Raw genomic sequence first — 8,878 nt, 5'->3', positions numbered from 1 at the left:
GTGTTATACATTTTTTGTCTGTCTGTCTGTTCCGGCTAATCTCTGAAATGACTGGACCGATTTTGACGGGACTTTTATTGGCAGGTAGCAGATGTGAGACAAACAAACAAACTTTTCCTCTTTATAATATAAGTATGATAATGGAATGGTGCACCCGCCTGCGCTAACGGTTTACGGACAGAAGATCACAGAAAGTGGCAAGAGCTCCACCGAATAGCTCTGAAATTATTAATGAATGAAGTATAATAATGACTGCGTCAAATTTAAAATAAGAATTAGCTATACATATAAATAAAATTGGAGTGTCTACATGCATATGAATATAAATACGGTGCATACACCAAAATACTTTTTTAAAATTTTTGTCTGTCTGTCTGTTTGTTCCGGCTAATCTCTGAAATGGCTGGACCGATTTTGACGGGACTTTTATTGGCAGGTAGCTGATGTAATAAGGAGTAAAATAGTTTACCTTTAGTTAAATTCCACGCGGAAGAAGTCGCGTGTACAGCTAGTTCATTATGAAATATATTTACTAAAATGAAGCTAATGACCTGAATACTATGAAGTCGGGACAACTAAAGCATGTAAGCCTCTTTATAACTCACGCAGTTCCGAGCTCCGTAAATAATCCCAAAAATATTACCACAATCAAGTAAAGTTAACTGTGTATTGTTTCATACATACATGTAACATAAACAACATGTTCATATGTATAGATCATACATATGAACATGTTGTTTATGGTTGTAATCATAATCATAATCATCTCAGGACAATACACACAGATCCATCTAGACCCAAGTTAAGCTAGCTAGAGCTTGTGTTATGGGTACTAGATAACTGATACATATACATAGATATTTTTTTTGTAAATACATACATATTATACATAGAAAACACCCAGACCGATACAAACAATCATACTCATGAATACAAATGTTTGTGCCGTGCGAGGAATCGAACCCGCGACCATCACGTAAAGCGGTGTGCTTGACCGCTAGACCACCGAGGTCGTCACCGAGGTTGTACCAGGGTTGTCAGAATTTTTCAGACGAAACATGAGTTATGTTTCTTTTAAGTTGCTTATATATATGTAGCACTGTGATTGAATGCTATTATTTATATGACACTAGCTACTCGCCACGGCTTCGCACAGGTGTACATGTATTATACATATAAACCTTCCTCTTGAATCACTCTATCTATTTAAGAAAACCGCTTCAAAATCCGTCGCCTAGATTTAAATTTAAGCATACATAGGGACGGACAGGGACAGCGAATTTGTTTTATAGTATGTAATGATATGTATACTGTTACAATACACAGTTAACTTTACTAGACTGTTCAAGTAAAGTTAACTGTGTATTGTTTCATATGTACATATCATATAAACAACATATGTATAAAATCTAACTAGTGATATCATATTTTTCAGATAAAGTGAGATTTATATCTCTTTTATGTATGTTTATATATATATACATTTACTACCCACCACCTTACTTGGTCGATGGTCGCAGGTTCGATTACTCGCACGTTACAAATATTTGTATTCATGGGTACGACTGTTAATATCGATTTTAATATATATTATGTATGTATTTACAAAAAAATATACATTTATTTATGTCAGTTATTAGAAATAGAGATGAAATATTATATATGTATATGTATTGTCAACAGTTACCACTTACCATCAGGTGGGCGTTCAGTTTGTTTGCCAATACATTTATATAAAAAAATGAGTTCTTAAATAAAGTATCCTGCAGCAACTACATATCAAAACATAATATCTATTCATGACTTCCACCTGGCAATTGCCTCTTTATTTGTACTGTCTGTATCTGTTTTCTTTCTTATCATAATTCAGGTATATATACCAATATCTCGCCATCACGGTCATTCATTCTGCTCCCATGTGGTCTGAGAATAACATAATACCTGTCAGTGGATTTTGTTTCCTATCTTACATTTTCTGTTAGTGTATTAAGAAGGTATTATTTGTTGCTTATATATAGGAATCGCTATACATATAGTGGCGAGCACGGACCGGAAGACGCAGCGTGGGAAGGCCTCCAGCAAGGTGGACCGACGATCTGGTCAAGATCGCTGGAAGGCATTGGATGCGAGCAGCGCAGGACCGATCGTCGTGGAGATCTTTGGGGGAGGCCTATGTCCAGCAGTGGACGTCTTCCGGGCTGCGATGATGATGATGATGATATAGGCATCGGATAGCATTTTTATTTGTTTACGTTTTTTTTTGTATAGATTAATAAGTTTAATTAATAATATCAAGTGAATTTAAACATCCTGCAGTTTAACATAGAACAGTATTTTATCTTATATGTAATTATAATGAAAGACTATTGTATATACTGCATATACTACTTTGTATATATAGTAGATAGACAACGAGTATCGAAAAGTACTTAATAATAATAATAATAATCTCAGGACAATTCACACAGCGCCATCTAGACCCAAGTTAAGCTAGCTAAAGCTTGTGTTATGGGTACTAGATAACTGATACAAATATATAGATAATTCTTTTTTGTAAATACAAACATATTGTACAGACCGATAAAACAATCATACTCTTGAATACAAATGTTTGTGCCGCGCGAGGAATCGAACCCGCGACCATCGGACGTAAAGCGGTGTGCTAAACCGCTAGACCACCGTCGTCAAAGTTCTAGAACATTATATCATGTGCAAGATTTTATAAGTCTTTCCAGAAATGCAACGTCATCAGAATAAACGTTCAATGTTCGTACTTTTATGGACTTAGAAAGCAAGCTGTCGGTAGCAAATGGAGTGGACATTATTGAAGCAATAAATTTTCACCCCCTCCTACCCCTAGCAGCGCCGATAAAAATATAACGCTCAAGTTTAAATGAGCTGATTTGGTAGCCTCATTGATATCGGTAAAGCCAATCTATACATATTAATAAAATTGGTGTGTCTGTTTGTAATACTGAAATAATATTTTTTTACTACATGAATATATATTAAGTTTATTTGAATTACATGAAATATATTTTTTTTACAATTTTTGTCTGTCTGTCTATCGGTTTGTTCCGGTTAATCTCTGAAATGGTTGGAGCGATTTTGACTCGACTTTTTTTGGCAGGTAGCTGATATAATAAAGAGTAACTTAGGCTAATTTTATTTTAGAACAAAATCTTTTATTTAAAAAAAAAATACATATAAATGAAATTGATGTGTCTGTTTGTAATATTGAAATAAACATTTTTTACTACATGCATATGAATATAAATACGCTACATACATCAAAATATTTTTTTTACAATTTTCGTCTGTCTGTCTATCTGTTTGGTCCGGTTAATCTCTGAAATGGCTGGTCCGATTTTGACTAGACTTTTCTTGGCAGATAGCTGATGTAATAAGGAGTAACTTGGCTACTTTTATTTTAGAAAAATTAAATTAAATTATACGCGGAAAAGTTACGTGAACTAGCTAGTATTGAATAAATGAGCAAGCAGATAGAATTCTTGAAATGAGCAAGATTTATTGACGACCTCTGTGGTCTAGCGGTTTAGCCCACCGCTTTACTTCCGATGGTCGCGGATTCGATTCCTCGCACGGTGCAAACAGTTGTAATCTTGAGAATAATTGTTGGTATCGGTCTGGTTATTTACAAAAAATAATATGTAAGTATTTATTATCAGTAATCTGGTACCCATAACACAAGCTCTGCTTACCGTGCGACTAGATGGCGCTGTGTTAATTGTCCAGAGATATTTATTTCTGCATATGGAGTTACAATGACTAAAAGGATAATTTAGATATATATAATTACTTATACACTAATATTATGAATAGAGAAAACTAATGTTATGAGAAAGGAACTATCAAACCACTGCCACTAGTTGTAGTATAGAATATTCAAATAAACTTAATGTAAGCACTATATACCCTATATGAATACCCTTCTTTTTCTACTATTTTTCCAGGGTACAGATTCATCATTAATTAATTAATTAATTAATTAATTAATTAATTAATTTACACAATATAAACTTACAGCTAATTGCCAACACGTTTATATTTTCAAACTAATTATACTACTTAAAATTATACGATGATAAAAATATTCTTATTTTATTATACGAATACAATAAATACGAATACGAATTATAAAAATCTTGCATGTGGTCCTTTTAAATAAAAAAAATATATAAAAAATATCCTTATACAAGCAATTCTATAGACATTACTGGTAAGTCATTACCGTCTGTTTGTATTCTAGTTTGAACTGAGAAAAAATGACAAGAAAGTTTGCTTAACCTATTTTTTTTACTATTGTATAAATAATAAGTTATTAATATACATACATGTCCTTTCTATGTAATTGCAGTGGCAAATAAACTAACGTACATGACGGTAAGTGGTAACCGTTGACTGTACACATGAATAGCGCTACGGACATTACGTTGTCGTTGTTAAATCAAATTAAAAATCATTTATTCATATCGGACATTTTAACCGCTTATGAATGTGAATTTTCGTATTAACATTTTTTTTCTGGTTACCACTCATACGTTACCATTCTGAAGAATTAAGATTCCATGCTTCATAACCTGTATGTGCCTTACGAGTGCCTGAGTGCGTAGCGATTTCTATGTTGATTATCGCATGCCTCTTACGTGTTATACTGAATTATTTATATAAAAAAATATCTATTAAAAAGAGCAACACACAAGTTTCTTGCTCATTTTTCTTGTGATGAATCTGCATTCCGAATGAGTGGTAGAATCAAAATATGACTAATCAAAAGTGCTTGTAATGAGTTTATTTGAATAAAGATTATTTCTATTTCTATTTCTTATCTGACCCTTCAAATGAAACACTACTTACAGAAGCTGCTTGGCTGTTGATACATTTAAGATACGCATACAAAAGAGTTTTTACATAGACTAACTCAGTAATATTATTATTATTCATTTATATTATAAATGCGAAAGTTTATAAGTATGGATGTTTGTTAGTTACTCTCTCACGCAAAAACTACTGAACGTATTCAACTAAAGTTTCATCAAAGAAACTTTACAGTAATATAACTTATATATCAACATAACACATAGACTACAATTTAAAAAGATATTATGTAAATTGGGCGAAATAGCTATCAGCTAGTGTTAAATAAAATTAAAATAATTCCATCAGCATCCTGCAAACAGTCTCGTTCAATTAACATCCGTTCTCTAGTATGATGAATGACGATACCAATTTTGTGGTACGAAAATAACGTACAAACAACAGATATAACTTCATAAAGAGCTATTGTAACATATAGCCACAAAACTTTCCACAAACTAGTCATAGTAACAGAGTGCTATCCACAAGGGTATTCGTCTCATACGCTATTCAAAGCGAGTCAATACTTGCGGAGTTTAATGCGACACAAACAAACAGAATTCAGTTGTCTATCCCAACTATTGTTTAGACTAGCTGCGAACTTACAATTGAAAAGATAATTTGAAAGTGTCTACGTTCGATGTAATATCAGAGGCTATCAGTTGGGCAACAAATTTTCAGGTAAACAAGCAAAAACTAGAGATCCAGCTACTAGATAGAAATAATAATTAAAATAGTCTTTACTCAAATGAACTGTAATGGAGTCGATATGTGGGACAACAAATTGATAATTTAAGTATCAAACAGTACAGATCCAGCCACCAAAATATAAATAGAAATAGTTGTTATTCAAATAAAATAAATAAAGACTATTTCTAATGATAAATATAAAAATTAAGTCCCAAAAACTAGAGATCCAGCCACCAAAATATAAATAGAAATAGTTGTTATTCAAATAAAATAAATAAAGACTATTTCTAATGATAAATATAAAAATTAAGTCTCAAAATCTAGAGTTCCAGCCACCAAAATAGAAATAGAAATAGTATTTATTCAAATAAACTATCATAGAGGCGATATGTGGTACAACAAATTAGTAATTCATGGTTAAACACCAGAAATCCAGCCATCAAAATAGAAATAGAGGAAGTATTCGTTCAAATAAACTAAATAAAGACCATTTCTAGTAATAAATACTAAAATCAAATCTCAAAAACTAGAGATACAACTACTAAAATAGAAATAGTTTTTATTCAAATGAACAATAATGGAACGATATATGGGACAACAAATTAATAATTCAAGTTTCAAAAACTAGAGATCCAGCCACCAAAATAGATACAGATATAATATATTATATTATAGATATAATATATAATAGTATTTATTCAAATAAAGTAAACAAAAACTATTTCAAATAATAAATTTAAAAATTAAGTTTCAAAATCTAGAGATCCAGCCACCAAAATAGAAACAGTCTTTATTCAAAAAAACTAAACTAAGTCTCTTTCTAATAATAAATACAAAGCACTTGTGAATAGTTATATTTTTTATTCTACCACTCATTCGGAAAGCAGACTCGTGACAAGAAGAATGATCATGAAACTTGCGTGTTGCTTTTTAAAATAAATGTTATTTTTAGTAAATACATATCAACAAGTGGTACGGGACAATTAGTATAGAATCGCTACGCACTCATTCATTGTGTTATCAGATAAAAGATAAATACATTCTCCGTGTACTTATTTCATCCATCCATCCATTTGCTAGCTAGCTAATTGGTGATTTGTATTCACACACTTAAACTTAAAAATGTAAAGTAATAAAAGTAATAATAAAATTATTTAAAAGAGCTACACGCAAGTTTCTTGCTCGTTCTTCTTGTGATGAGACAGCTTTCTGAATGAGCGGTTGATTAAAAAAATGTAATGACTATTCAAAAGTGCTTCAATGTAAGTTTATTTGAATAAATGATTTTCTATTCTATTCTATTCTATTCTTATTTATTTTATTTTTTTCTTAAGTAGCTATATAAACTCATTTGCGGTTTCATCACTTTAAATCACCAAGCAACTTGCTTTATTAATACGCAGTGAAATTACAGTATGAAGGTATGACATATTTATCTTTAAGAAAGAGAGATGTAATGACGTTATCTTCGTTATGTCCTTTTGACTCGCTTCAGAGACGTGCTATGAGAATTGTCGATGATCCCGATGTTTCTGCATATCGGTATTGAACCATTTAGCTTGAGGCGAGACTTCGCTTCGCTTTGTGTGTTCTACCGAATATACAACGGACTGTGTTCTGAGGAATTGTTCGACATGATGCCCACGGCTACCTTATACCATCGCACCGCTCGTCATCGACAGAGAATTGATCCCCACACGCTAGAACCTAAGTGGTCTCGGACAGTGCAATTTCAGAGGAGCTTCTCGCGTACACTTAAATAGTGGAATAAACTACCTGCCCAGGTTTTCTCACGAGACTACAGCATGGGGTTTTTCATGAAGGATATATTAAGGTTTCTTAAGGGTCGGCAACGCGCACGTAACACCCCTGATGTTTCAGGCGTTCATAGGCTACGGTAACCATTTACCATCAGATGGGCCGTATGCTTGTTTGCCACCAAGTATAAAAAAATACAATATAAATAAAAACTTGTGACACATTTATAGATATTAAAAGCACAGCATGAGCTAACAGACACGCTAAATATAACACCCTCAATAGAAGACTGCAATATCTCATGATTTACATTTTTGAAATTAGACTTTACAGTTTAAACTTTAGAGTGTATATCCCAAAATTTGTATTTTTTGAGTTAATGCAGTATTTTATTAGTATAGTTGAAATTATTTGCAGTTTCCAATACAAATCGTGTCACCTGTATGCCGTTTATCTAATATTGCTTCAGTTCAGCTATTTACTCATTATCTACAAATGTACCAAACAGATCGTACGCATATAGACATAAGGTTCAATTTTATATATCACATTATAAATGTAAAGAAACATTATTTCTTTTTTGGATACAAAATACTATTACTCTGACTATTACTTTGTTCGCTATAATTTAACGAGGTAATAATTACTCCATACCCTGCTCTATCGCCAATGTTACATAAATAATAAATATGAATTTAAGTCAATAAAAAAAACGATGACGGCCTCGGTAGTCTAGCGGTTTAGCATACCACCTTACATCTGATGGTCATGGGTTTGATTCCGCACACGATGCAAACATTATTCATGAACATGATTGTTTGTAACTGTTGTCTAGTGCTCATAACACAAGCTCTAAGGACAAGATGGCGCTGTGTGAATTGTCTGAGATTATTATTACCCCAGATTTGCACAAGTGGATAGATAGGTTATTTTTAAAAAAAATACTACTATGTTACTTATGAATGACCACCTGACGATACCTAAATAAATTGTTAATATAAAAGAAGATTGAGTCTCAAACATCTGCGATACTTTTTCAGTTAACCGAAATTCAAAACTTTGATCTCACTCCGCCATAGTTGAAAAACAAAATAACCTGCCATTTCTGAAAGTCAACGAAACGAGAATGTATTTCATATTTATAATTACGTTATAATTTATTCATACACAAAATTTCTCTTGTAATTATTTTCGCTTCATGAGCATGGTCCAAGTTTACTGACTTCACAAGGTGCCCACTTCATACTCCAATGACTTCGAATGGTTTGGCATTACTCCATTTTCTCATACCGGTGCTGCGCGTTCAAATATCACTATGTACTCGTATATATATATATATATACATATATACGCGACTTCGTCCGCGTGGAATTAAGCTTTATTTTCCTAAAATAAAAGTAACCTAAGTTACTTCTTATTACATCAGCTACCTGCCAATAAAAGTCCCGTCAAAATCGGTCCAGCTATTTCAGAGATTAGCCGGAACAAACAGACAGACAGACAAAAATTTAAAAAAAGTATTTTGGTGTATGCACCGTATTTATATTCATAT

The sequence above is a fragment of the Achroia grisella genome, unplaced genomic scaffold, assembly GCF_030625045.1.
Source record: "Achroia grisella isolate CSIRO2021 unplaced genomic scaffold, CSIRO_AGI_Agris_v1 utg474, whole genome shotgun sequence".
NCBI classification, from domain to species: Eukaryota; Metazoa; Arthropoda; class Insecta; order Lepidoptera; family Pyralidae; genus Achroia; species Achroia grisella.
Note: the sequence above shows the minus strand (reverse complement) of the source record.